General features: G+C 45.4%; 1 protein-coding gene across 3 annotated transcripts in view; it reads right to left on the reverse strand.

Moving 5' to 3' along the window:
* LOC102386865 (leucine-rich repeat and fibronectin type III domain-containing protein 1-like protein) overlaps positions 1–26,276 on the reverse strand; it is a 120,813-nt gene that overhangs the window by 53,913 nt on the left and 40,624 nt on the right. The window lies entirely within an intron of this gene.

A 26,276-nucleotide genomic window follows, 5' to 3' on the forward strand; every position in this document is an offset into this window, starting at 1 on the left:
TGAGGATCCGCAGCGCTTAGAGATCTTCACACAGCGTGAAGTCTCCTCCTCCCTTGTTCGTGGAGTCCTCCAACTTGGGCGGAAACCACTCAAGCCTCTTATACGGCTAGCAAGCCAATCACTAGCCGCCACGTGTGAATAATTTAGAACTGGCCAATAATGGGACTCGAATTAGCATACCAATGGCGGGAACTCTTTGCAACGAGTATCTCCTCTCTGCAGCAAAGAAATGCACCCTGCAAAACAAGCTCCAAATTGGCGGGAAATTCTCCCTTGCACCGGGGGTCTCCTTTCCAGCAGAAAACTCCACCGTGCAAGGAAGCTTGCAATTTAGCGGGGACAATTTAGCAGTGCCGAAGCACACACAAATAAAAATCACACCTTTTGGGTTGTGACAAGCTGTAGCATCATGAACGCTCCCCAAACTGTTGCATGGCAGAAGTGCAAAGAAAGCATCATTTTCATGACCAGATGCTGGCAGAAAATCGTTCTTTTTTGGAGCTTCAGTCTGACCAGATATTAAAGGAGCTCTGAGCCGCTTCTGTCCCCTTTTCACCAAAAGGTGTTACTGGTGGGGTAAGGAGACCTGGATTGTCTTCCTTGAAAGTCCAGTGAGCAATGAAGGGGTGCAGCCTCTTTCAAGAACGGTCCCAACTCGCCGAGGGTGAACGCACATCCCTGTGCTTACAGGTCACCGGCAGCAAGTCCTTCAGCTTCCTCACCTGTACGCTGGGGACAGCTATACTGACCAAGCTTAGTTAGCTGTTCTGGTCTCTTTGGCTAAAAGATGTTACCTTAAATATTATTACTACTCCTGTATTTTTTATTTTGCGATGACATCCAAAGCTTACAAGTGAATTGGAATCCTTCTCATTTTGACTTTCTAATTTATCCAACTTTTCCTTGTATTCTTCCTTTTATACTCACCAACTGCTGCTTTATTGACTTGTATTTGATGATACCCACAGAAGCACCGATTGTTAGCGACAAGATTACTGTTCTGTCGATAAAGCAACTGAACCAGCAACGAGCTGAGTTTGTCATGCGGAACCGACTCTTCAAAGCAATCGTCTTGCATTAAAATCTTAAAACTCGCAGCTTTCTAACTGTGAGCCATATTACCAAACCATCCTTAGCCTTTTTTCTTTTGTTTTTTAGAATTCTCTCGGCAGAGCGCTGCTGTTTTGAATGACGGTTCCTACCACGTATAATGACAGCTCTACCTTACTCTATTTTTTTGGAAATATTAGAATAACGGATGATGTCAAAGAATATCTGTACGTTCTGCCATTTGTCTGGACAGTGGCAAGCCTCTGATTTAAACTCATGAATGGAAGGAAAAAGTCTAATAATCTATGCCGTTGCTGCTCCACCTTGTTCCCCGGTGAGGTGGCTGGGCAGTGCTCAGGCCCCGATCGGTTGCCCGCAGTGGCTGCACGGAAGAGAGCAGCCCTCCCCGCGCGGAAGGCCTGGCCCCAAGCTGGCTGCGTGGGGAGGACGACGTCTGGCCCAGCCCCATCTGGCCGTGGGGGAAAGGAAGGGGCTGTAGGAACTTGGCAGCGGGGGTGGTGGCATTAATGGCCACCGCTCTCCTGGCACCAAATTTCCTGAGCCACAGGGAGCCTCATGGGCCAGATGCTGTGGCTCTGTAGACTACATCTGGCCCAGCTGGAGGTTGAGTATCCCTGATCTAAGATAGTCAGCCTTAAGAAGTTATTCCCCAACTACTCAGGTATTTTGCTGATTGCTGTGAACATAAGGGGGACGGGGGGAGAAATGCTTCATATGTGTATTAACTACCCAGTTTTAGAACAACTTAATTATAGGCCCAGGGCTATCTCTCTTGTTTCTTTCCTAAACCTCCATCCCAGCATTATCTGTTGATCTTCCCATGTATGGACTTGTTATGAGTGAAGAGCTGTACTATTTTTAACAGATGATATAGATACAGACCAGCAGGCCTAGCAGCTTTTCTGCAGGGCACTGGTGATTTTGACATTCGGTTGTGTGCACGGCGTAGCGGGTCCTGCCCTCTCGAGCATACAATCTTTGCTATGTCTGAAACGGAAATGTCATTTATCTTAATAGTCGGTCATTGGACCGTGTGTTTATATAACTATACCCAGGCAGACAGAATAACCAACAGACTCGCCCCATCGAAATGCCACGTTTCCTTTTTACAACAAAGGTATTTACATACACAAAATTAAAAGATCCCATACCCAAAAGAGTACATTAAATATAGCACCAGATGCAGAAAGAAAAATCCGACAAACACAAAGCAGAGGAGTTATTGCTGTTGGAGGAACCAGACCTTTGAATTTCCTCACTTATGTGCTTTTAAAGTCTCAGCCATGCTATTTCTGTAATGTAGACATTTGCATTTAATATGTGGAAAATAAGGAAATGATACAAATTGATTTGCTCTCCAAGGCTGTTAGTCCTAAATTGGTTCTTGTAGAAGCGGTTTTATTTGGTCTGACATGCTCCCCCAGTGATAGGATCTGTCAGAAAACCATTCTGCTCCAACATTGCTGGTGATTACAAGAGAGATGCTAACAAAGCCAGGAAAAATTTCAGAAAATTAAGTGAGATAATGCTTAAGAGGTGTACAAGCATCGAACTGATTGGTCAGAAAAGAAGTTGGGAAACTTAGCCAGTGTGTTAGCAACACCCATGAAAGTCAATTTTCCAGCTAGTGGGCAAGCCATGTTATTATTAGGAGAAAATAAAAGAGACAAGCGAGAAAATACAATAAATACAGAGCAGCACTGAAGACAGAAAGTGTTGCCTGCTATTGCCTAGTAGTGTTTTTGGTGCCTGGCAAGTGTTTTCAAGTAAAAAGTCCAAAGGAAATGCATGCATTTCAAACAGTCCTTGCATCTTGGGAACCAGTGGAACTAGCAGAATTTTATTTTATTTTTTAACAAGTCACCATCAGATGGAAAAACTACCGAATTTACAGTTATAGTCTCAACATGGCAAACTTGAAGCAAGAGCTCATCTCAAGAGTTTCCTTCACCCCCTTAAATATAAAGCATGTAGAGAAAAAAAAAAGCTTCTGGGGGATTTAGTTTGCTCTCCTGGGATGTGGCCAGATGAGTGTGGATGTTTGCTTCCCCGAGGACAATGAGCAGTGACACGCCTTGTGCCGCTCCTACTTGTCCCTGGGGAATGCCCGTGCCACGTGTGCTCCGGTGCACAACAGGTTAGCCTGGGTGGGGCAGGGGAGGCTGGGGCCGGTAACTGTGCTGGTCCCAGCAGCCTTACCTGGGGGCCTCCCATGGCTGCAGCTGTGGCAGGAAGCCTGGCGGGCAGCTGGAGTGTAGCTCCGGCCAGCCAGGCTCTGGTTTTGGGTGACGTGCACGTGCGCTGCCCCGTTTTTTGGCGTGGGTATTTTTGACCCTGGGTTCTCCCAAGGTTAACCCCCCCATGCTGCAAGGCGGCACTGCAGGGAACATCTGCACGTGTGGCACCGCAGAGGGGTCTGCGGTGCCACAAGCCACACATCCGTGCTCATCCCGATATGGCTCTTGGGTGCACCTACACGTGCACTTGCTATGGAGCTGACTAATTACCTATCTCCGCAGTAAAGCGTTACCGTCTCCATGTGTGTCCATCTTAGGAAGCTGTAAATTAACTCTGCTGTAACAGTCCTGTTCGGGAAAAGTACTATCTTACAGCGGAGTAATTATGTGCACCAAAATGCATGTAAATGGTGGCCAGGGCTCACTGCGGCATGAGGGTGCTAGTGGGGGGAGTGCCCGCTGGCTAGTCCCACGCTGTAGCTGGGTCTTCAAAACCTCCAAGGATGGTGACTCCGCCACTTCTCTGGGTAACCTGTCCCAGTGTTTTACTGCCCTCCTACTGACAAACTCATTCCTGATGTCTAACCTCAACTTCCCTTGCTGCAACTGGAGCCCACTGCTGCTCGTTCTGTCGTCCGCCCCCACTGAGGACAGCCCAGCTCCAGCCTCTCTCGAACCCCCCTCCAGGGAGTTGAAGGCTGCTATTAAGCCTCCTCTCAGTCTCCTCTTCTCTAGGCTAAATAAAGCCCAGTTCCCCCAGTCTTTCCTCAGAAGTAATTCTCCTCCCTTGCAAGCTCATTTTTCTAAACTGGGACAGCTTCTTAATAGAATCAGCAGCTGTGCTTTGTGCTGCATTGGAGAATTAAGAGTCTCGGAGGATTCGCTATCACTTATGGAATTACTGATCACAGACCTGGTACAATCTGAATTATGCCACGTGGCAACATGGCTCTCAGCTTCACTTCTTGGACATCCACATATTACCAAAGAGTTTTACACTTGCACTAGAATCCCAGCTTGGGGCTGTTCTTAGAAACACAGAGCGGCGCGGGTCCCGCATGAACAGCTACAGCAAACTAGAAATGCAAACACAGAGGAGGATTAAATGAAAAAAAAACCCCAACCTATTCCAAGCTCATCCTAACAAATATTTGGGATGATTATAGGCTTAATGTTTTAAAGTGCTTCTTGAACACTGAGAATTAAAAAGGAGACTATTTATTTAAATGTGTTTTGAGTTATCTTACTGCTGCCAGAAAAAGATGAACATGAAAGGCAAAGAGGTATTTAGCAGCAAAATGAACACTGGGACGGTGAATGGCATTCAGGATTCCTCTCTGCAGACCAGACATGAAGCTGTGGCACAAACACTAGCAAGCTGCACTGAAACACTGCTGGTCTTCAGCTGTAGGTTTGACCTACCTCCGTCATCTCCGTACCCCACCTCAGCTCAGCCCTGCTGTCAGCTTTCCAATTCCACTGTCCAATGCCTCACCGAATCTCAGGCTCCAGGAAGGGGGGGAAAAAAAAGGACTGAACAAGTAAAAAAAAATCAGCTTTCAAGGCTGTGCACACCACAAATGCCTCTAGGGCACCACATGCCAGGGAACAGCCCAATTTTTCAAAATGAAACTCCTCCCATAAGACAAATAATTTTCAGATGTGAGATTAAAGTAATTAGCAAAGGAAAAAGGCTCAAACTGGTGAGCATTGTGTAATGTAGATGCCGCATCTCTCTCCGTTGGCTGCACGCTGCCAAGCGTGACCAGCTAAGCAATTTCTTTGTACTAGAAGTGGTAGGGGTATGCGCTGTCAGACCTGGGTCCAACGCCTGCTGACAGTGCAAAGGGAGTGGGTCATTGTTACATTATTAACAACATATAATAAGCCATCAAGGAGTAAATTGGCTAGCAACGAGGAGTGAAACCTGGCTTATTCAAATTTCCGCATGTTAAAATGCTATTGTGCTTCTCCTGGGCCTTGGCCCAGGATGGAAGATGGGCACATCCCGAAGGACATCCTACATGGGCAAATTGCAGGTGGGGAGGTAAGAGTAGGATGCTCAAAACTGTGCTTCGAAGACACCTGCAAGCAGGATACGAAGGCTTCCAGAACTGTCCTGACTCCTGCTAAGGCCCCCCAAAGGCTTGGGGCAAAGCGGTGCTCCCTTCTCAACCACGGAGTCCAACACCACTGTAAGAAATGGCCGCTTGCACTGCAACAGAAACGTAACCGAAGGAAACAGCCTGTTCGTACAGCAGCCCTCACGGCACGTACACCTGCGACCGCCGCGGCAGGACCTAACGCTGGTCTCTACAGCCCCAAGAGAAAACGCACCACCAGTCGGTAGAAAAGCTGCAATATCCACCGTCACTCGCGGGTGCCAGATGCTCCTGTGCCGTCCTTCCCACTGCAAACTCCCGTTCCAGCGCCTCCCCCCCTAGTTTCCTCTCTCCTCCCGGGGCCTGGCCTCCTCCGTTCAGCACATCGCTCTCGCTGACTCGCTGCTCTTCCAGATATTTCGTTCACCTCCTTTCAAGTGATTCGAGGCACAAGCCAATCTACCCCCAACATGGACCAAGGCCAGTACATTCGGCAACATTTGCTGGGAGTTGGCAGCGTCTGCCGGTCCACCCACTATTTTGAAATCACTTGCACTCTTCCACGTACGAGGCATACTAAGCGTTCTGGGGCTTTTAACACCCAAGCCCTCAGAGCTGCGAGACTGGCAGACAGTTGTAGGCTAGCTGCAAGTGCCAGGCCTACAAAGAGCGCACAGAGCATATGAGGCACGCTGGAAAGAGTTTGCACTGGGGAGGAGTCTATGAATGAACGGGAAGAGATCTTTCAAAAAAGACGGAAAGCCAAAAACTCATCCAGCCCATTCCCGAGACCACCTCAGTAAAAGTGGGAGATAAAGAGCCAGTATTTTCAAGCTGCAGCTTCCAACATGCAGATTATGGCGAAGGTCAAAACTTAATCTCTTCCCCTGGGATATGAATAATGCGGGGGAGTGATACTCGATGTTGCTTCTCCTTTTCTTGCAGAAGAAATGCAAAGACGAAAACTGTTTTTTTCTTTCTTTTTTTCCTTCCTTTTTGTACTGCTTGAATCAAGCAAGGCAGTTTTTGAAAGGATTCAATACAGTCACAAATGACTAAAGAACATTCATTATTCAGTTCATGGCCATGGAGCCTTCAGCCAAGACCATTGTATGAAACCAAGCAAAGTTCTGGGGCACGACTGCCGCTGCGTGCCCTGCGCACGCGGGAGAAACTCCTTCTATTTTGGGAGCTCCCTCGACTTTGCCTGACAGTGAAGTGCTCTTTACAATCATATTTGGAAATCTGATATCAGCTCTCTGCCAGGTGCCATAACCGACAATTGACCCTGGACTTTACATGTCAACACCCATGTGCTCTAGCCCAAAATGCACGGCAGACAAAATGCTATTTTCTAATAGTTCTATTGTTTTCCCTTGAGCAGTTTATCCAATCCACTCAAAGCGAGGGATAAAAACAAAAATGCACACTTCAGCATCTATAGCTGTAATCTTCATTAACAAACTCTTTAGAGCTAGGGATCTGTCTGAACTGGAGTTTGCTTCTCTTTGGAAAACCGTGAGCTTGATCCTCAGATCCAGAGGATATGAAAGGCCACATTTATGCCTTCCTCCCAATTCTGGCGCTGGTTCTGCCCCTGCCCTTGCCCTTGCCCCTGAGGTGGGTGTAACCTGCAAAAGCTCATGCTGGTCCCCAAGTAGACGGTAGACTCAAGACTGGAAGGGTAACCCAAGTCCTGCTTGGATAGAAGATTCACTGTTCCAAAATCCTCTTAGCCAGGTGTCTATCCAGCCTCTTCTTGAAAACCTCCAATAAAAACGAGAAGGTTCTTTGGGTAAATCCGGTATCTTTTATTAGACCAACTCAAATAGTTGGAAAAATTCTTCTTAGCAAGCTTTCAGGCACAAACACCCTTTGTTAGGCTGAAGAATAAAGAAGTACCAATAAAGAAGTAGTATAAATAATAAAGAAGTACCCACAACTTCTCGGGGCAGCTTGTTCCATTGTTCTTAGAGTTGTAGATCCCCCCTCCCCCCCAGCCTCCTGGAGATCTGCTGATTATAATCTGTTTTGCTGTGGTTTAAACCCACTGTCTCACGTCCTACCCTCCGCGCCAAGAAAGATCAATGCGTCTCACTCTTCCTTTTGGCAGCCTCCCAGCTGCAGCCCTCTCCACAATCACTTTTTCTCCAAATGAAACAAATGTATTTCCTTCCTCCTTGCATTCGAACCCCTTCATCGTTTCATTCCTCACCTCCAAATCCCGTCTGGCTTTGCTATTGTCTTCTTACAGGGAAATACTATGTCTGGTTTGGGGTACTACAGCAGAAGCCTTCAATGCCAAAATGCAGCTATCTAGAAGGGCACCCTTCTAGATCGCACCTGTCTAGTATCCCAGCACGTGTCCACACGTGCATGAGCTAATGCACATTGACACGGGTGTATGGACTGACTTAGGACTAAAGTTAGTCCTAAATCAATGGACACATACCACGTTAGTGTGCATTAGCATGTCTACATGTTCGCTAATGCCATTTAGCTATTTGCACATAAATTTGATGCCTGCTTTATGCAGGTATCAAATTTAGGCTTGAATAGCCTTACGTCACCATTTTTAAGGCACATTAAGGGCACGCATATGTAGACATGCACCCTTAAATGCGACTTAAATCAGGCCAATGCCCGTTAAGTGTGCACGTGTCGACACGCCCCCATGTTCTGAGTAGCATCTCCCAGAGGGTTTGGTCCTACAAAGGGTCCAGGACCCTGACAGCTTATTAAAATAAATACGAAACAAAGGGTGTGCAGAGCCTCTCACCAATCTCTGAGCTACAAATTTGCTCATTTGCTCAAATTTCAGTCACTTCAGCATTTGGTGCCCTTTTTGGGAAGGATATGGACAAATGTCTGCTAATGCCTAATGGTACTACCATCTGTGCTTGCTGCCACCAGACAGAAATGGGTCCCGGGCATTCTGCCACTGTCACATCCCTTATAAATTCCTGCTTGTTATTTTTCAATAACGAACATAACTTAGTTTCCTGAAATTATTAACGACCTGCAGGGAACACGCCTTTCAAAGAGCAATTCCCTGTCGCTGAATTAATTGCTGCTAATCTCTAGAGAAGTACTGGGTTCAATCACCGAGTTAACTTTAAAAAGGCTTTGTGACACTGGGTACTAAGGTATGTGCCACCATCTAAATTCCAAGTTACCTGTTGCTAATGACTGCTGCTAGATCATCAAGTACAGCCACATTCGCTGCAAGGATAGCTCATTTCAGTATCCACCAGGATGATGGAGGAGAAGCCACGTTATCTTTTACACCAGCAGACATTTATAGGTATTAGCATATTGTGCTCTGCCTGCTAGAAAGGCCAACAACAGGCCCTTTCCAAAAAATTAAAATAATGGAGGAAAAAACCCCCTCAAAACCAACGAACCAAATTTAGTTCACGGTTTCACTAGTAACTCTGCACTGACTAGACGAATGCTAGCAGTCTGGTGCTAACAGGAAGTAACCTGAAGGACTGTGAGAATTACAGGCCTGATCTAAGCCCTCAAGTGAATTTTTCCACTAATTTCTATTGTTTTGCACTGCACTTCTATCAACTATCCTGACTGAGGAAGTGCGTCACCATTTCCTAACCGATTCAGTGGCACTGATGAGGCCCCGTCTGGAGCCTAGTGTCCAGTCGTGGGTCCCCCACTACAGAAAGGATGCAGACAAGTTGGAGAGAGTCCAGGAGAGGGAAATAAAAATGGTTGTAGGGCTGGGGGATGTAACTTGGGAGGAGAGGCTGAGGGAACTGGGCTGATTTAGTCTGCAGAAGAGAAGACGGAGGGGGATTGAATAGCAGCCTTCACCTCCCTGCAGGGTGGATCCAAAGAGGATGGAGCCGGACTGATCTCAGTGGGGGCAGATGACAGGACAAGGAGCAATGGGCTCAAGTTGCAGCAAGGGAAGCTGAGGTTGGATATCAGGACAAAGTTTCGCTAGGAGGGTACTAAAGAACTGGAACAGGCTCCCCAGAGAGGCCGTGGACTTTCCATCCAGGGAAGTTTTTAAGACCGGGGCAGACGAAGCCTCAGCTGGGATGATGCAGTTGGGGCTGGTCCCGCTTGGAGCAGAGGTTGCACTAGATGTGACCTCCTGAGCTCCCTTCAACCTGACTTTTCTATGATTCTAACTCAGAAACCTTATTACAAAGAGTGGTTTTTATGTTTGTTACTCAGCGTGGCCAAGAGCTGTTTTTTCTCTCTGCATGACTATAAAGCTGCAGCCATTCTCTTTAGAACGAGCCCTCCTACAGCTTTTTGCCTATTTTTTAACTTTGAACTAGACCACTGCAATGCACTCTACGTGAGACCATATCTGGAAACTGCTCCAAAGCCAAAGATGTAGACTACGCTGCTGAACTGACAGCATGCTGTCGTGGGTGAAAGGCTATAAAAGCAGTGAGAAAGAGGTTCACTAAAGGATCACCTTCCCAGCTTCTGTTTTCTCTCTCATTTATTTTTATGCTAAACTTAACAGATAATAACTGTTTGGATTCTTGTACTGAGCTGTCCATGTTACAGCGTGTAGATTCATTTCCACATCTAGTGGTCAAGAAATCTAATTACACAAGAAGCTGGTTTCTCCAAGGCTTTGAAGTTAGTTGTACAGCCTGAACTCAAAATCAAAACTCCTCATTAGAAGGAAGAAGGTCTTCATGTCAGAATCCTTTCGGACGCTTTGGCTTTTAGGGCAACTGCACATCTGTAATTAGTGCAGAAAGTGGGTTAAAAAAAGGAATTATTTATAAACGGCAAGCTCCAGCAATAGAGGCTGGCATGTCAAAGGACAAGTCATCTTTGAGCTTCAGCCAATGTAATGACACAAATGTTATCAGACAGAAGGAAGAAGATCTCCTTTGTGACGGCAGTTGCAAACACCAGCAGGTGCACTTAATCAGTTACGATGGTGCTAACGAAGGACCAAAAAGATACATAGTCTTGCATAAAGATAAGCTCACCTTAAGGATGCCAAGAAGTGTTAGGAAGGTATAAAAGAGTCTAAAGATGAACAAAGATATAAAATTAACAAAAAGGAACATTTAAGCTGAATATCAGGAGCAGTCCCGAGGGCACTGGGTGCTCGAGCGAGTTAAAATTTGCTGGAACAAAGCACTTGTGGCAGACTGCATGGAAGAACTCTGGACCGGAAGGGAAGATGAAACGTTCCAAGTCTTTTTCATCTCTAATTTCAAATGGCATCCACTGGACCGTCTCTCTTCCCCGCTCAAAAAAGGTTTAACTGGCATTTAACTTGCTCACTGCAATATAGTGATAATTAGATTTCTTGGGAGAAGCTGTGCTGGATATTCAAGACAATCTAGTATTAAATAGCTTTGTTAAATATTTTGTAAAGTCAGTCACTTGTTGAAAAAACCAAGCTTCTCTGTGATCATCCATCTCAATCAAATTAAACAAGGGGCGGTTTTCTACTACATCCCATAATGCAAAATCCTAGACAAAGATGAAAATCCACATGCCAGTCGCTTACTAACTGGCTGCTCAGCTATCCATGAATCCCATCCTGGATGAAAAAGAACCTCATGAAATCCAGAGCGTAATAACACTACAGTTTGAAATCTGAAAGACAGAAAATAAATGTGCCCTGTCAAGTTAGTATAAACTCAAATTTTTTTCAATCGGTACCCAACCAAGTGTGAATAACAAAAATTACAAGTAGCAGCAACATGCACCAGCTCTCTGCTCAGGAGGCACTTGCAAAAGCAGAAAGAAAAACTGATGAGAAACCGTAGCAACAAGAGATCCATCAGAATCATCTCCCTCACCAACACCATCCTGGGGTGCTGCAGGTGAAGGAGAGGAAGACCTACCAGCTGGACCACCACCACCAAAGACTGGATGGGATTACAACGGGCTGATAGTACAAGGAGTGCAAAACACCGGGAAGAAGGGAGGAAAGTGATTGCTACATCAAAGGTGCCCCAATGGTTAGTGCGGCCTCGGGACTGACTTGACTTGATCCGACAGAATCACGAATGCCAAAGGAAAGTATTATCAGAAGTCATTTATCCTTGCTCTAACCGTGCAGGCTGCTTCACTGTACAGCACTCGGAGCTAAGTGAATGATTAACTGTGAATAATGGCCCCTGTACAGTTAGTCTTTTTGAGAAGGGGGGAGGAGACGGGGATAGGGTAGGAAATCTAGTCCTTGACAAAAGGCCTGTTGGAGGGAAGGGGTGCTTAAATGTTTCATAGACCTTACGGGACTACAATGGTGCCTAGGCTTTGTGCTTGCTCCTCTTCAAAAAGATGAATTTAATCTTTTCTAAATATTTCATGATTACCAGTGATGGATCATGAATAACGCAGCTTCATTTAAGATCTATCTGAATGAATATTCATTCGTGCAACCACCTGTACAACTTTCACGATTCAAGTTCCTATTCATATGAATTCAAATGATCATCTGTGGGGGGAGGGGAATGAAAAATGAGCAACAGTCATTGGCAACAGCAACAAACCCAACTCGTCCCGTATCGTTTGTCCAGTTTTAATTGCATCATCCATGTTGCTGCCAGTTTGGTAGTTAACGTGGCGGGCTCTGCTGTTGCCCAGATAATGACTCTGCTCTCTTTACAGAAGTTCGTTTCACAGATGGGTTCTCCTAAAATTCATGTCGCACCTCGTACCTCACATGAGCACGTTGGGTTACGATCTCACAAGCGAAATAGGAGCGGGTCTAGTCAAAGCTCGCGGGGGAGCTGCCCGAGGAAAGCTCAGGTTGCTGCAGCACAAATACTGCCGATGACTCCATGTGAAATGTTCCTCACTCCGAATCACCAAACTAATGGTTTTTAATAGGCTGTGTGGTATCAGTGTGCAAACCGAGGTGCCCCACCTTTTAGCTGAAGAAGAGTCCCGCCATGTATCAGGGCTCTCTCTCAAATATTCCTGTAGCAGTGAAAAATGGAGAATTTTTAATAAAACTGCATAAAACATAATGAAGTGACCACTCGCAGAATTTTGTTAGAAGCTTATTACCAACTCAATGTTACAGCTAGTGTTTTGTTCCACTTTTTAACCACCCCGAAATGTTTTACAATTGATGACAGCTAATGACAGATATAACGAGGCTGGCAGACAATAATTTCATTACAAACCCTGTACCATCGTAGCTCCTACTATTCAAAGTCTAACGAGCATAAAATTGCATGCTCAGTATGTATGCAGGCAGGTATGTCATTACTCTGACAAAGAAATGATAGTATTTGTAGACAGTACATTAACAAAAGAACAATATTCAAATGGAAATCACCTTTGGTTCAAAATGAAAGAAGTGTGGGAAGGCTGCATGGGGAAATGTATTTCTCTTTCTACAAAGATTTTCTTCTTTCCCAACTTTCTCTCTCCTCTTTCTGACATCTTCGACGTCTCAGGTCAGCACTGTGATGACGACGCATCTCTGAACTCGCACTTTCAGGGCAGCAGCCATGGAGCTAACTGCCGCTACTCCTCGCTGACTTTACACTAAGAGCCGAGTCATAGCAAGAGTATTTTCTTGTCCTTCAGGCTCAGCGTTTCAGCTTCACGCAGCATCAAACGAAGAAAGGCTTCTGAAATATTATGAAGCCCCAAATTTGGCCTTGAAGGCAAGAGAGGACGTTGAAACCAAAATGTCTGGTCGGGCTCTTTGATTGCTACAGATAACGGAGACCTGGTTTTTCAGGATTTGCAGCTGTGTTCGTTTACATGCTTGGAAGCTTCACGCTGCATTTACTATCAGTGCATTTCAGGACCGATTATTCAAATCCTATTCACTGCTAGCATTATACTGACTTGTGGGACAGAAAGGGGAGGACGCGGAAATTACTTGGTAACCTGATAAGGCATTAACTACGCCGATCTCTGCAGCATGTCACGGAAGCCCATTTTGTTCGCCGGTCTAGCAAGCCTCTGCTGCTGCATATTGATAACGATGGTTTCTTGTTTTCCTTCCCAGCAATCAGGTTTTCCTCTCTTGAAAATACAGCTCTTCCTTTCATCTTGGCATTTCTAAAAGCTTCGGCAAAACATCCCAATCGACGAGGCGCAGCCCATCCCAGTGTAGACGAGCCATTCCCAACCCTTTCAGGCTCGAGGCACCACTCCTTGACTTCTCCGATTTTCATGGCACCTCAGTGGAGAACCACTCGCCTAATACAGAGGCAGCTGACCAGAAAACGAGGCGTTTAGGACCTTCCCCCTGCCGATACAGCTATAATACAAGGAGGGAGAAACTGAAAACAGTTGGCAGGGCTGATGCTACTTCGAAGGAAGCATCCCTAAATCCCAAACCCAGGTGTAACCCAGAGACGTGGCCAGTAGGCAGGGAAGGGGGAAAGGCGTTGCGATGAGCACGGAAGGGGGCTGGGAGAGTTGGGCAGGGTCTCGAGTGCAGCGTCTCACTCTCACTCACCTTACTGCACTGCACTGACCCTCCCACAGCTGCCACCAATCGGTCTGTAGATCCAGGCTGTAAAGCGTTAACTAAGTAGTGGCTGCCAGGGGAATCCTGCCTCTGGGCCTAGCAGTGCAAAGGGCTGATGCTCCTCCCGGAAACGGGGGGGCACGGGACACCCCCTCCACCCCAGCCAGTGCACCTGTTTTCAGGAGGAGAGCATGGGGTCAGACCAGGAAGGACTGTGGTCCCAAAACATGCCCTGGCCACAGCCGTGTCCCAATCTGCCTCCCCAGGAAATGCACAGGGCGGGTGACGGTGGCATCCCTAGAAGGGGCTCACCGCTCCCCAGTTGAGAGCCACTTGCCTACGCAAATCCGTTATGTACAGGTCGAACATTGCTGCTTACCCGTCCTCAGGGCATGCATCTCACTCCCATGCATTATACATCCTCTGGAGAAACAACACACCCTCACCACGCAAAGCTATATTTTGTGCTGCGTGCGTCCGTACATAGCTTTCGAAGCAGGGCGTCTCCTACCCACAGTCACACCCCATCATATTTGGGCACCTATTTTTCCAGAACTAAAGTGCCTCCGAAAACTGCTTCATAGGAGATGTCTCCGCGTGGACATGGCAACAATTCTCTCTTGCGACTGGGCCCTGGATGCCTCTATAAAACTAAAACTCGTACCAACAGGAAAAAGGAGGAATTTCAACCAGTAAGGCGGCTCTCCTCCACCAAAGGTTTTTACCTCCATAAGCCTTTCCCCTTTCCTTTGCTTTAACAAAAAGAAGCAGGCTGCTTAAACAGATGTCGTTAGCAGTTGCCTTCTAATCTCTCTTGTGATTCTTCTGCTCTGGGAATGCGGCAAAACATATCTCGCACTGTTTTATTACATACAATGCAACAGATACCATTTGGCGTTAATTTGAAGTGCTCCTATGGGGTAGGAGCAAGGATTTCAGCAACATCCCACTGGAGTTACTGGAAATGTTTCCTCTACACACCATTCATCCTTCTGTGAAGCAGCAGAACTACAGAAGTAAATTAAAACTGCTCTATTATGGCCAGATCTATACTGGCATGTCAAGCTGTTCTAATTCTTTAAAACTGACTCAATAAGAATCAAGTAGATACGAGCACAGATAGACCCAGCGGAGACCGTGCACATACTGCGCCATGTGGGAAACGTCATCTGGCGAAGAATGAGAATGATAATAAGGTGAACCCCCCCCCCGGGTATCACAGTTACGCCAGGTTTCTAGAGCAAATACCGCAGATTTGCAGGTTATTCTTCATAAATAAAAATATGAATGATATAATACACCATTGCATTATATAATTAATCAAAAGCACACTTTGTTTTTATGTGCTTATATGGCCTTTCACTAATGGCTGCTTCTTTTAGGGATACCATGGTATCCATCATGCTTGCCTTGCAAAGACCTATTTTTTTTTAAAGGAACTTTATGCTCCAAAACAACCAATTCGTGCCCTGGACTGGATGATCCCGAGAGGTTCCTTCCAGCCTCTAATATCTATCAAAAACTAACAGAAAGCTACACGCTTTTTTCAACTGATTCCAGATTCAAAACGCAGGCAAGTTAAGAACCGAAGAGCAGATCTTTAGCTTTGGACACACTGCCTTGCCCAAACAACGGGGAAGAACAAACTCATAAAAAGCCAACAAAGTAAACAGACGAAAGAATTATTTCAGAGGTTTCAGGATTTACCGAGCTTCTGAATAGGTTGGCAAATCCTTTTTGGCAATCCCATCAACATTTAAAATGAAGCTGTTTATCAGGCTCTGCAGCAATGCAAATGTCCCATTCTTCCAGCCCTCCTCAGGAAGGGCCGAAGTGCTATCCCGTAACGATAGACCAACGCGGCTACAACCTACACTCCTGAATCGAGGAATGTAACACTCAAACCTGGTTCTTTTTTTTTTTAATACAAGAATTACTTTCCTTCTCATCAGCCAATCAATTGGAACTGGGTTTTCAGTATTCTTTATACACAAGACAAAGGTAGTGTCATCCCTTACCCAAACCGTCCCAAACTCGGTATCGGTTCGAAGAGACAAGGTTGAATAGTATAAACGAAACCAAAACCACAATTAGAAATGGAGTCGTAGAGGCCATTGCACGTGGGCTGCACTGCAGAACAGGGAGCTTTCAACATTTTTTTTAAAAGGACGCTTCTCTAACAACACACCATCTTCTCCCAAGTGATGCTTCACAGCACAGAAAAATGAAATCTTATTCTATAATATACACACTACAGAATATAGTTATTGTGGCTTATCTGTAAAGAGAAGCAGAAAATTCCCCGTTAGATATTCTGAATCAAAGGTAAATCTTGCAGTACAGTGGTTAGGGATTGTTTTGCAACTCCCGTGAACTCCCAAGGTACATCGGCAGTGATTTACCCAAGTTAAGCTACATTTGCAGAAATATTTCACGCAGTTTTATTTCAAACGAAACAGTTTTTGTTTGGATTCACTGAACAATGTTTGCAAAGCAAATATTTTAGCATTTGTGCTAGTGAAGGGGACTCACAAGAGGAACATGTCTACAATCGTAAGTGGACTCAAATAATTTATTTTCGTTATCCAATCTAAATGAAGTTGAAAAAGTAAATAGGCAGTGTGAATGGGGCGAGGTAAATAGCTTCTTAAATTACTTTCATTTTTTAATATTAAAAGTGCTATTAGCAACACAGGGAAAGCAATCTAGTTTTTAAAGTAAATTATTTTCACCCTGACAGCTTTCTTTAAGCAATACATTTCTCACCCTGCGCTGCAAGTGTCCCCCACACGCCCCGACCAATTTAAACTACAGCTAGCATTTCCCACAGCATGAGGAAGACCCCACAATCAAAATGCAATTTCTGTCCTCCCCCCGCCAAGGACTCGGCTCCAAGACTGCTGTGGGTCTGACTCCAATCTCTGTTAGCATCAGTATGAATAATTTTGTTCCCAATGCGTGCTGTCACGTGGGCGAGTTGCAGATGGAGCTGCAACCTCCAAGACTGCCAACTCCGAAACAAGCCCCGGATTCGTTCTGTTTGAACATATCTCTAGCTGAAAACGCTTGTGCATTGCTAGCAAGGCATTACCATCATACTTCCCCCTTAACCTGTTTGTAAGCTTTAGTGGATGAAGGTGAGAAGGCTATTCAGGGAATAATGATAAGCCTTGAAACGCAGGGTTCACGAACCATTCTGCGCCAGAGGAAGTGTCCTCATTACTTGGTTTCCTATCATTCACTGCATACGCCTTCCAACACGCTCACATTTCTCTCCGTGATAACTTTGCATTTATTCTTTTTAGCACAGGAAGAAGGTAAGCACAATGAAAGAAGGGGAAAACATGATATATCGCTATTTTATCTTTCCTATTTCCACAAAAATGGGCTCTTGGACTCGACATTACAGGACTGAACTTGCAGTCCAAGTCAGATGGAGTTCCATAGCATCAGAGCAGTACAATCTGTATATCCTAGATGAACAGAAGAGCGCGCTGAAGAAGGCGTTTCATCCAGCACACCATCGCTGCGACAAAGCCCTACTCCTTCAAAAGACATCGTTCTGTAAGATCATTGCTGGGTGTGTTCATGCACTTTTCTTCCTTCCTAAACAGCAAGCAGAAGAGACCAAAGTAAACAGAAAACAGTTAAAAGGTAGCACAACAGTAACACAAGCACAAATTTGCCTTTAAGAAACATCAGAAATTGTTCCTTTCCTATGGCGGACCCAGAGAGACCTGCCTTTGCTAGGTGCGTTTCATAGGGAGCAGTGCAATGAAGACAAGGATGGCAAGTCCTTTGGGGAGAAGTTGATCAAGACACTTCTGCCACCGCATGTGTATTAGCTTCTGGCTGCATTTCTTGATGCAGCTGACCTTCAACTCTACAGAAAGTAAAGAGATATAATATTTCACACCCTGCTGACTTCCTGCCCCTGGGCAGGGGGCTGGACTCGAAGATCTTCCGAGGTCTCTTCCAGCCCTAACGTCTGAGTCTATGAATTACCTGGAAAAATATGGCTAATAAATATTTATGTGCTGCAACACAGAGTATTTCAAAAACCAAACAAGAACATCCCAACAAATGGCAGGTGCGGGATTGTAAGGGCTTCCAGGAAATGCGAGGACTTAATTCCTCAGATCTGCCGGGTGAAAATTGCACTTCAAAAGCTGCTCTTCATACCGAGCCTGAGAGTGCTTCTCCGTAAACTTAGGAGGCCTTACAACTCCGCTCCAACACGCTGAGCAGCAGATTTGGGGGCATGTTTTTATTCTAAATGGATTGAAAAAAATACATATTTTCAAATTCACTTAAACCACTTAGTGATACTATAGTTCACATAAGGGCAATATATAAAAACATGCATCTCTAGTCACACAAAGCAGGAGAAATAGCAAAAATGATCTCCTATACAACCAAGTACTGCTGACGGTGATATTATTTATGACTAGTACAAATGACAGTCACTTCAAGCACAGGGATGTTGAGGGACAGGACATTTCCTACGGATTAATGACGAGCGGGGAAGTTCGATGCCTCAAAGTTTGTTGGAGGTATTTAGACTTGAATGACATTGCTTAATATTGCTGTATTTCTACAACATCTAAATACCTTTTAAGTTGAGCTCACATCTGCTCAGTCACCTCCTGGCACAAGCTTCGCAACTAGCCACCTGAGTAATGGTTTCCTATTCAAAGCTTAGGAGAAAACCAACTCTAATAATAATATATTCTCTCTCAAAGTAACACCCCAGGCAGTTGGAAGCCCTGTTGTAATAGTTTATGTAAGCCCGTAAAGGATGACAGTCCCTGATAGCAAGGTATTATAATAAGTCATGGGGAAAAAGAAGAGTAGAGCAACCTATTAGAGGGTTTTTGCTTGCTATTTACATTAAACATTCACATTTTACTCCAATCATCCCTTAACTCTACCAGCTCCAGAAGTCTGAACAGGGTTTTCCCTCCCTGCCATAAGAGTGAAGAAAAATAGATTTTCTTTGCAAAATGTATACAATGTCAGGAATCTTTTCAGATAAACCCCTGTCGAGTATGCTTGGCATTGGATCCCAGATAAATGAACAAGACAGCCAAAGCAAACCCACCAAGAAGAGATGCTCCTTGACGGAAGGAAAGACCAACGGTTGTCCGTCCCCTACCCGCAGGCCTAAAATGCCATTTTAAAAGCTATTATTGGGCCTCTGATAAATTCACTTTTGGCTCTAGATCACCGTGTCAAGCTTGCGTTCTCCCACCCCCCAGCCCCAAATAGTGCGGGTACGCTTTTTGGAAACACAGAAGGCAATCGCACAGAATCTAGCAGCTTTGCCACGCTAGACAAAACAGATGACTTTTATTTGGTCGTCATAATGTCTTGGGTCTGAGCACAACTCTTTGCCTCAGAAAATGCCTCGGGATGACAAAGACAAAAGAGAGCAACCTGGAAGCATTCTGCTTACCTTCTTCATCAAGTCACTGTGCCACGAAAGGGCAGCTCAACAATACGTGCCCTTACTGAACGCCATGAAACGCTAGTAAATGCCATGAAAAAGTGAACGCTCCAGTACAGTCTATACCGAACAACTCAGGCGGCACCAAAACTCATTCAACAGCTTCCATTTCTTTCATTCCTAATTTGGCTCAATAACTGGGATGGTGTCCAAGAAGCATATTTAGGTTACCGATATAGAAATACTTCTAGCAAGACCTTGAGAGAAGGTGAAGATGCGAAGAGCAGCAATTTGAGGGAGGTGGGGTTTGGTGGATATATGCTGCAAGATGACACATTAGTCTGAAGATTCATTGAGGAATTAAGACACATTTGAAACATCAACATGATCCAAATTTTTACAAGACAGTAATTACTGTACCAGAAGGTGATGTTGTGCATGAATGCTTTGTTCTAACTACTTCGGCATTTGTCATCAGACATTGGGCGCTGAAAGCCTGGTGCACAGTCATCACGTACAGAAAGAACATTACATCTAATCTAGTTAGACATTTGCTTTTTTACGAAAAGAGGCAAAACATTGTGCTACTTTTCACAGAGGTCGCAGCGTACATGTCAAAAAGAAACTAGTGAATTAAAATGCCATTCTGAGAAACCTTAAAGGGCGCTGATTTTCAGAGATGGGGTGCTCATTCTGGGCTGAAAATCAAGTTCCTCAAAAGGAAGCTCAAACTGGATGCCCAGAAAATTAAGAACCTAAAACTGATAGTAATTTTGGAAATTTTTGGCAAAATGTTTTGGAAATCAAAAATTAAATCTGAAATTAGACAGATGGATGGGGGGGGGGAGGGAGGGAGTTATTAGCTTGCATCTACGTCTAAATAACCCTTATAAACCATCCTTCGGTCACAAAAGAAGTATTTTTGTCTCTCTATGAAACTATTTTAAGGTGAAGGTACACTTTATTGTTCATCACATAACTCTGCATCAGTGGGCGTCTCTTGGACACACAAAATTGATTAATACTATACTTTCTGATGAGACTGGAACTGTATAATTAAGGAACAAATTCTTTTCATTCCTGTGTGAAGTTCTTGAAGAGCAAAGAATACACCTCCCACTCACAAAGTGACTTCAGGGGGTTGAGAAGATAGTTGCTGACCTGGGAGGCTAACTTTATAATCTCCAGCAGAATGAAAACAGCTCCAATAAAGCAGTATGAAACCAATAGTATTATATCACAGAAAGTGAGGGAAAGAAAAGGGAGGCAGACAAACACAGAGGTTACTGATTGCTTTGTGTAACCCAACCTCAGTTCTGCAAGGGTTTGGATTAGACAAAAGTGAGCGTGGAGAAGGGCTGCTGGTTGTAGCTGAGACGATGCACGTGCCTGAAGAAGGGTGTTTGTGCCCGAAAGCTTGCAAAGAACAATTTTGCCAACTATTTAGTTGGCTTAATAAAAGAGCGCAAGAGCGGTTAGGAGCAGGGCTTTTCATCCTCACGTGGGTGGATGCTGTGAAGCCCCAGACAGGGACAGGGAATGAGCTGGTCCCAAGTCTCCGGAAGAGCTTTGCCTACTGCCAAACTAAACTGTTTTATAAAACCTACATATTAATATTTTGTATTGTTTGAATTGGATTATTAAGCTGCATAACATCTTCTTGCTGCTGGCATGCATAATATGCACAGCAGGAGCAGGAGCCATCAGAGAAGGGAGATTATTTATGAGGGCCAATTACTCTTGTTGTGTAGCTTATCTTGATTTCCACGGCTGAGAATGGCAGCCTCTTAATAATGAAGTAGCTGTCTTAGGACTGGAGAGTGAGAACAAACAAACAATAAAACACAAAGGCTATGATTTCAGAACATGGCAAAGAAATATTAGCTAAAGAGCGCTCTTTCTGCAACACAAGGGTCTTGACCTTCACCAGAAGCACACAATTCTACCAGTTAATTAATCACCCACTATATAGTGGCTGTTTCCCTGGAGCTTTTTTCCAATGGTAAAAGGGATTTTTGTCACCAATAAAAATGTTGGAGGATAAAATACCCTTCTAAAGGAACATTTCCAGTGCACGCTGCACACCAGGCTGCATCAAAGCCTCGTCCCTCTTACTGAACAAGGTCAACCAAAGCTGGCGCTCCTGTGGCTTTCAGGATTGCGATGTTTTCTCTTCTTTTTGAACCACCTCCGACCAGAGGTCTTTAGCAATGGCTGGAAGCCCAGTACACCACAGTCCATGGTTAATTAACTACCATTAATTAAATCAGCTGTATCTATTGCACAATTACCTTCAACTGACAGCATGTCCCACACCGGTGTAGTCACACGAGCAACAGTGGGAATGAAATTATTAGACCTCCCATTTTGCATCCAGGGACAAAGATAAAGCGGCGGTTCTTGGCCGTCTCACACTGCACCCTGTCACGGCGCTATGCGGTGGCTGTACTCCCCGTGCCAGAGAAGCACTGCAACCTGCACAAGAACCAAACCTGCACCGAGGTGGGTCCCCCTTAACCACTGCCGGTACCTGCAAACGCCCAATTGAGCCTGGAGTTTTCAAGCCAGGTGACGTCGTCATACAATCCAGGAATTCACTGCAGACATTTCTACTAGAGCGTAATTCAGAGGAGAACGCCATTTGATAACAACACTGCTTGGCAGGGCATTTCATGCCCTACCCATGGCTGTTTGGCACGTTGTCCATCTCACTAGCATGCTCCACCACTTGCAAGAGAAGTGTTTTCGCCTGTCAGTTTAATCTCAGGGATCCAGAGAAAATGAACCCACCGGAAGATGAACTATAGCAATGTTTCCATCCGACTTGCCAAGTCTCATGCTAGGCCCAGGCTGCTTCCCATCACCTTGGTTTGCGGTTTGTTTGATGCAATAAAAAGAAACATGTCTCCATTTAGTCCCGAGTCGTTATTTTGCAGCACATAATGTGGGAAGACAGAGAAATGTTATAAAAAAGCTGCAAATAGAAAGAGGAGTCAGTATTGAGGCTAAATGCTGCCAGGGGACTCCAAAAAGCTGCATCCCTACTCAAAAGGTTCCCTTTGTAACACTGTAAAATAAAACTACTTACAGACTCTCTGCCTCAGTTCCCCATCTTGCTTTATTTGTCGGGATGGTAAGCAATTTGGAGTCTGGATTAGCTCACCCATAACCAGCAAGATGTGGAGTCAAACTTGACTGGGTTTTAGTGGCACTGTAACATAAAACAAAAAAGTGAAGCAGCGCTATTCTAATTAAGTGGTAAGGCTCCAGGGGAACAGAACTAGAAGGAAGGATGGGGAGCCATTTTAAAAGCTTGCTCACCCGTCGACTTTTCACTTCTGGACATTTTTAAAAAATGTTTAAAAGAAACTAAGCCCATCCATCCATTTAAACACTCATGACTTGGATAACTCAAGTATGAAAGTGGCTTTGTACCTCAAGGGTTGGAAGACAGCAAGTACCCTCCTGAGCTATTCTAAACTTCTATGCACAATGAGCTGTCACTTCTAAACTTTCCGTCTGCGACAACTCCTTTGATATGAAGCTAGACCTTCGGCAAATTATTTACTATTTTGTACAGCAGGAAATGTTACAACGGAGTTTAGAGAGTGATGTCTTGGGATTGGCATTCGGGCTTGTGTAGATCCTGCCTGCCATTTGAAGAAAGAAATAAATGGTGTAGGAAATGCATTTGGCTGCAAAGTGCCTTGGATCAATACACCAATGTTATGCATTTTTTCCCCTGGGATGCATTTACAGAGCATGACAGTGAAGTACATACAGCTGTATAACTTATCATTTTATATCAAGTGTACAAGCTAAAATTAATGAACTCCGAAATGTAAAATCAGCACAGTATACTTTTGCCTTTCACTCCTTTGCTGTTGCACTTTTCTTCTTCTGCGTCATACAACTTTCAAATGACTCCTGTATAGATTTCAAACTTTTTGGGCAAACCCGTTTTAATTTTATAACCATACTGGGTACATCTCAACAAGACCCCTTTAAGCTCTGCCATGACACAAAGACTACATGATGATAATTATGGTCTGGTGTCAAGACATACAAGCCACCCCCCATGACTGTCAGCTTCAGAGGAAGTAAGTGTAATCATTTCTCAAAAATCTCAAAGACGCGACTGGAAAAAGCTGCTCTCCCAAACACGTTTGCTAGGGCCGGCCTCAGTGCGATCTGAAGAATTGGGATAATCAGCTGATGACGATATGGTAGTGCAGGACTGGACAAGGAACATTCCCAGGGTGTAAGGCAGGGACGGGCAAAGTTCGGCCAGCAGCGGACTCCATTTCCCGGCAGTCCCTGCCCACGTGGCTGGGGCCGGGTGCCATGGAGACCCCAGCTGCAGCTGTACCCTGACAACGCAAGGCTGGGGTTGCCATGGAGACCGGCCCCAGCCATCGTAGCAGGGTATGTATGTGGCAGGGCAGGGAGTTGCTCCAGAGCTGCTGGGATCTTGCGGCAGAGGCAGCTTGCTCAAGGTCACAGCAGAGCCACGATCTGCAGCCTGCACACTCTGGGCAGGGGTGCGCAAGCAGTGGATCGCAGCTCTGCCGCGGCTCGGGACCACGCCGTCACCACTGTAAGCAGCCGGGGCAGAGCTGCTATCAGTTGCCTGCACACCCCTGCCTGGAGCATGCAGGCGGCAGCTCGCGGCTCTGTCCTAGCCCCGACCAAGCTGCCCCCGCCGCAAGACTCCGCAGCTCCAGAGCAGCCCCCTGCCAGAGCGGCTGGGCCCAGTAGCCATGGCAACCCCAGCCCTGAGTTATCATAGCGAGGCTGCGGCCAGGGTCTCCACGGAGACCGGTTCCAGTAATGCTGGCAGGGGCTGCTGGGAAATGGAGTCTGGGTGCAAGCTGGATCTGCCCACCCCTGGTGTAAGGACTGAAAGCATGCATCAGAAGGGCTCACGAGAACGCCACTACGTCTGAAGAATATTGGCCAGTGTTTGCATGTCACTCCCTAGCTCCACCTGACTTACTAAGTCTCACATTAGGCACAAGATGGATCAGGGGGCAGCAACATTTACTCAAAACTGGTGTACGAGGAGGAGCAGGTTTCATCCTCAGTGATACGTTCCTGTTAGTAGGAAGCTGGTGTCCAGATGCTTGAAAGAAACCTAAGCAAGCTGGCTGCAAGGTCAGAGAGAAAATTATGCTCGCCTGCTCACCACTGTGCAAAAGCTTTTGAGAGTTAAAGCAGGCCAACCGGAAGGAACGGTACACAATGCTTTCAAATTATAACCACATGGAGAGAAAATGTTCAGGTTGGAAGTGATGCTTTCTCTGTTTCTGCTGCAGGACAGTATTAGGGAGAGATCTCACTCAAGTACTGTTTGCAAGACATTTGCTACAGGAACAAAAGGGGTTTTGTTTCAGAAATAATTAGCTCTTCTTTCCCAGGGATGTTTACAGACTGCAGGAAATCCTGGACCCTCCAGGGCCTGAACATGAGACCAGGATCACCTGGGGCTTCAGATCAGCGAGTGCTGCCAACTACTGCATCAAACGCTCAATTTCCATGTTCATAATGGGCATTGATTTTAATAGAGAGCACTTCTGCAACCTGCTCTTTCGGAGCGAAACCTCTGACAAGCACTTTGTTCAGAATAAATTCCTCTTGCTCCCGCACAATCCTCGTTGGGTGCATCCTAATAAACATGCAGCCTCAAAGCAGGGCACAGAGTTAAGAAAGCTACCTGTTTTCACCTTCATTTCTAACCTACAACTAGGATTCCCTCTTAATTAGGTTGCAAAGGATGGGTCAAGAAAGGGATGTAAAAACAGAAATGGAGGGGCCCAGACAGACATCGGGGGTATACGGTGCACTGACTGAGGATTAGCAAGATTATAACGAGTTCAGTGCTTGCTGCTGGCCCTAGATCTGAACCAACTGGCTGTGGAAAAATATTCACCCTACAACCTGCAGTCTAGGACCCTTGGACCACTGCCCAGGTGAGGGCTGTGTTGTGTTATCGAGGGATTTTACCAAAGGCTTGTGCGGAGGAAAATCATAGAAAATGAGGGCTGAAGGGACATCAGGAGGTGACATCTAGTCCAACTCCCTGCTCAAAGCAGGACCAGCCCCAACTCCATCATCCCAGCCAAGGCTTTGTCTCCCTGGGTCTCCAAGGATGGAGCTTCAACAACCCCTCTGGGCAACCTGTTCCAGTGGTTTAGTACCCTTTGAGTGAGAAAATTCTTCCTAATATCTAATCTCAACTTCCCTTGATGCAACTTGTTTTGTCAAAATAAGGTTCCTTATGCACTCTATACACAAGTACAGAAGAGGGGCAGGATTTCACCCTTGGTCACAAAGGTGCGTGTGGAAGGAGTCTATCCTTTGTAATTGGATGCGTAATTCTGAGTCCATCTCTGAGTTTGGTCCAATTTTGTGGTGCAGGGCCCCACATTAGACAACTTAATCGCCAAAACTATGCAAAGACTTCCCTTCACCACCAAGCCTCTCTTCCCAAAATATAATGGTGCGAGCCTGAGCTTTAACACACTGAGGAGTCAAGAGGACAGGTTCCACAAGAAAAACCTGCTTTTCATGAACACCGGTACCCATAAGTGATTCCCTGAGTGCCTGAAGTGCAAGCATGCAGCACACTATGTGGAAGATGTCACCAAGCCTCACAATAGTTTTTTCTAGCTTTCCAACTTTCTGTCCCAGCAGATTTTAATGTCAGATACTCTTTGGCATTGGTAACTATAGGAGAGTTTGGAAGTTTTAAGATCCTACATATATCAACTCTTTTACTCTTCATTATTCCTTAATTTGCCTTGATGGTGGAGGCGTGCTCTTATTCTTGCCCTCTCCCTTTTGTGCCCACAGTCAACCTGCTCCCTGTCTCCTTGAGTACCTAGGTTGCCAGATGGATGAAGAAAATGAATGGGACCAGATGCAAAAAAATAAAAGCTGGAGTTTTCTGTTTTTGGGTGTACAACTGCATCCCG

Source organism: Alligator sinensis, unplaced genomic scaffold (genome assembly GCF_000455745.1).
Source record: "Alligator sinensis unplaced genomic scaffold, ASM45574v1 scaffold1302_1, whole genome shotgun sequence".
NCBI classification, from domain to species: domain Eukaryota; kingdom Metazoa; phylum Chordata; order Crocodylia; family Alligatoridae; genus Alligator; species Alligator sinensis.